This window comes from Neomonachus schauinslandi, chromosome 1, assembly GCF_002201575.2.
Source record: "Neomonachus schauinslandi chromosome 1, ASM220157v2, whole genome shotgun sequence".
In the NCBI taxonomy this organism is placed as follows: domain Eukaryota; kingdom Metazoa; phylum Chordata; class Mammalia; order Carnivora; family Phocidae; genus Neomonachus; species Neomonachus schauinslandi.
This window is the reverse complement of record NC_058403.1, coordinates 22,048,478-22,053,027: the sequence shown is the minus strand read 5'-3', so window position 1 is coordinate 22,053,027 and position 4,550 is coordinate 22,048,478. Positions and strand designations below refer to the sequence as shown.

Genomic DNA, 4,550 nt, shown 5'->3' with positions numbered 1-4,550 from the left:
AACTCTTAGGGGCGCCTGGGTGGCTCAGTCGTTAAGCGTCTGCCTTCAGCTCAGGTCTTGATCCCAGGGTCCTGGGATCGAGCCCCGCATTGTGCTCCCTGCTCGGTGGGAAGCCTGCTTATCTCTCTCCCACTCCCCCTGCTTGTGTTCCCTCTCTCACTGTGTCTCTCTCTCTGTTAAATAAATAAAATCTTAAATATATATATATATATATATATATATATAAAACTCTTAAAATTCAACAATAAGAAAACAAACAACTTCATTAAAAAAATGGACTAAAGACTAACATATACCTCACCAAAGGAGATATAGATAGCTAATAAGCATGTGAAAAGATTATCCACATGATACAATATCAGGGAAATGCAAGTCAAAACAATAATGCAGGGCACCTGGGTGGCTCAGTCGTTAAGCGTTTGCCTTTGGCTCAGGTCATAATCCCAGGGTCCTGGGATCGAGCTCCGCATCGGGCTCCCTGCTTAGCGGGAAGCCTGCTTCTCCCTCTCCCACTCCCCCTGCTTGTGTTCCTCCTCTCGCTATGTCTCTCTCTGTCAAATAAATAAATAAAATCTTAAAAAAAAAAAAAACAATAATGCAATATTATACACACCTGTTAGAATGACCACGAATCCAGGACACTGATAACATTGAACACTGGAAAGCAACAGGAATTCTCATACATTACTGATGGGAATGCAAGATTGTACAACCATTTTGGAAGACATTTTAGTGTTTTCTTACAAAACTAAACACATTCTTACCATGTTATCCAGCAACTGTGTTCCCAGGTACTTACTCAAAGGAGTTGAAAACATGTTTATACAAAAACCTGCACATAGATCTATAAACATCTATGTTTATTTGGTGACTTTATTCATATATGCCAAAGCTTGGAAGCAACCAAGATGTCCTTTCATAGGTAAATGGATAAACTGTGGCATTTCCAGACAAATATTATTCAGCACCAAAATAAATGAGCTATCAAGCCATGAAAATACATGCAGGAAACTTAAATTACTCAGTGAAAGTAACTAATCTAAGAAGGCTACATAGTGCGTGATTCCAACTATATGACTTTCTGGAAAAGACAAAACCATGGAGACAATACAAAGGTCAGTGGTTGCCATCTATGGGAGTGAGGGAGAGATGAATAGGCAGAGCACAGAGAATTTTGAGGGCATAGAAAATATTCCATATGGTACTATAATGATGTACATATGTCATTATATATTTTTCCAATTCTGTAGAATACAACATTAAAAGTGAGCCCTAAGGTGAACTATGGACTTTGGTTGATTATGATGTGTCACTGTAGATTCATTGTTGGTAACAAATGTACCACTCTGGTGATTGTTATTGATAATAGGGGAGGCTCTGCATGTGTGGGAACAGGAAATATATGGGAAATCTCTGTATCTCTTTTCCATTTTGTTGTGAGCTGAGAATTCTCTTAAAAAAAAAAAAAAAGTATAACAAAACCATACATTAGGACACAAAACAAGTCTCAACAAATTAAAAAAAAAAGATGAAGTCATACCTTGTACTTTTTCCAACCACAAGTCTATGAAAATGGAAATCAACCACAAGAAAAAATCTGGAAAGAACACAACTGCATGGAAGTTAAATGCTACTAAACAATGAATGGGTCAACAAAGAAATCAAAAGGGAAATCAAAAAAAAATACATGAAGACAAATGAAAATGAAAACACAACAGTCTAAAATCTTTGGGATGCAGCAAAAATGGTTCTAAGAGGGAAGTTTATAGTAATACAGGCCTACTTCAAGAAACAAAAAAAATTTCAAAAAAACAACCTAACCTTACATCTAAAGAGCTAGAAAAAGAACAAATAAAATCCAAAACCAGTGGAAGGAAAGAAATAATAAATAGAAATAAAATAATACAAATAATAGAAATAAATAGAAATAAAATAGAAACTAAAAAAACAAGAGAAAAAGAAAATCTTGCATCAAGAAAGAGAGAAGACTCGAAAATCAAAATCAGAAAAGAGAAATAACAACTGACACCATAGTAAAATTACATGCCAACAAATTAGACAACTGAAAAGAAATGGATAAATTCTTAGAAACATATAGCCTCCCAAAACTGAACCAGGAAAAAATTAAAAAAAATTTGAACAGACTGACTACCAGCAATGAAATTGAATCAGTAATCAAAAACTTCCAACAAACAAAAGTCCAGGGCTAGATGGCTTCAAAACTGAATTCAGCTAAACATTTAAAGAAGAGTTAACAACTATTCTTCTCAAACTATTCCAAAAAATAGAAGAGGATGGAAAGCTTCCAAATTTATTCTACAAGGCCAACATTACTCTGATATCAAAACCAGATAAAGACACTACAAAAAAGAAAACTATAGGCTAGTGTCTCTGATGAGCATAGATGCAAAAAATCCTCAACAAAATATTAGTGAACTGAATCAACAATACACTAAAAAAAAAAAAAAAATTCACCATGATCAAGTGGAATTTATTTCTGGTATGTAAGTGTGGTTCAATATTCACAAATCAAAGTGATGCATCATCACATCAACAAGAGATGATAAAAACCATATGATAATTTCAATAGATTCAGAAGAAGCATTTGAATGTAGTGATCCAAAGGGGCACATGCACCCCAATGTTTATAGCAGCAATGTCCACGATAGCCAAACTATGGAAAGAGCCTAGATGTCCATCAACAGATGAATGGATAAAGAAGATGTTGTGTATAAATACAATGGAATATTATGCAGCCATCAAAAGTGAAATCTTGCCATTTGCAACCATGTGGATGGAACTAGAGGGTATTATGCTAAGTGAAGTAAGTCAATCAGAGAAAGACAAGTATCATATGATCTCACTGATATGAGGAATTTGAGAAACAAGACAAAGGATCATAGGGGAAGGGAGGGGGAAATGAAACAAGATGAAACCAGAGAGGAAGACAAACCATAAGGGACTCTTAATCTCAGGAAACAAACTGAGGGTTGCTGGAGTGGAGGGGGTTGGGAAGGATGGGGTGGCTGGGGGATGGACACTGGGGAGGGTATATGCTATGGTGAGCACTGTGAACTGTGTAGGACTGATGAATCACAGACTTGTACCCCTGAAACAAATAATACATTATATGTTAATAAAAAAATTAAAAAAAAAAGTGTGGAAACAGCAATTGTAAAAATGGGGACATATCACCTGGCATAGGTAAAACCTTATTAGGCAAAGCCATAGCAAACCAAACCTCAGCCACTTTCTTGAGAGTGGTTGGCTCTGAATATATTCAGAAGTACCTAGATGATGGCCCCAATCTCGTTGGGGAATCATTTCAAGTTGCTGAAGAACATGCACCATGCATCATTGTCTATTGATGAAATTGATTCCATTGGAACAAAACATATGACTCAAATTCTGGTAGTGAGAGAGAAATTCAACGGAAAATGTTGGAACTGTTGAGGCAGTTGGATGGATTCGATTCAAAGGTTGATGCAAAGGTTATTATGGCCACAAACCGAATAGAAACTTTGGATCTAGCACTTACTAAATCAGGCTCTATTGATAGGAAGATCGAGTTTCTCTGGCCTGATGAAAAGACTAGGAAGGACATTTTTCAGATCCATGCAAGCAGGATGATGCTGGCCGAGGATGTAACCCTGGATGACTTGATCAAGGCTAAAGATGACCTCTCTGGTGCCCACGTCAAGGCAATCTGTACAGAAGCTAGTCTGGTGGCCTTGAGAGAACGTAGAATGAAATTAACAAATGAAGTCTTAATAAAATCTAAAGAAAGTGTTTGTTATAAAAACAACAACAACAAAAACACAAGAAGGCACCCCTATGGGGCTCTATCTCTAGCAGACCACAGTTTCCTTCAAGGAAATGGTTGGGAGTGTCCTAACCACTCCCCTCCCCAGCCGAGGGATGAGACTGGGAAAGCTGCCCAGGGGAACCCATGTTCCAGCTGCTCTTTCTTATCAGAACCTACTGTGTATCTTTTTAAGGTGATGCGTGTAATACCCACCAGGCTGCCTTCATCTGCTGCTCACATGGAGTACTTTCTCCCCAGTAAAGCATGCTCCTTCTCAAAAAAAAAAAAAAAAAAAAAAGGAGGAATGTCAAAATTAGGAAGAAAAACATTTGATCAGGCTGCTTTAAAAGTACGCTTGAGTTTTCACTTTCTTTACAGTGGTTTTGGATGTATCTCTTTGTAGAGTTTCCTAGTGGCTGCTCTGGATATTACAAAATACATACTTGATTTATAGCAATCTACTAATAACATTTTCCCAGTTTGCACGAAGTGTGGAAACCTCATTTCCATTTAGGTTCCTTTACCTTTAGTTTTCCAAAATTTAATTACATCTATTTGTTGTTGTTTGTTTGTGGGTTTTTTGTTTGTTTGTTTTGTTTTTGATTTAACTGTTAGGGATCCGCTCAGTTTCTTGGATCTGTAGGTTTGCATATTTTGCCAACTTTGGCAAGTTTTCAGCCATAATTTATTCAAATGCTCATTTAGCTCCACTCTCTTTCTTTTCTCCTGCGGGACTCTGAAGATG

General features: G+C 36.9%; 1 pseudogene; it reads left to right on the top strand.

Annotated features, from left to right (window-relative positions):
• Positions 1–3,852, top strand: part of LOC110571165 — a 7,784-nt pseudogene extending 3,932 nt beyond the window's left edge.
• Positions 3,853–4,550: the final 698 nt, after the last annotated feature.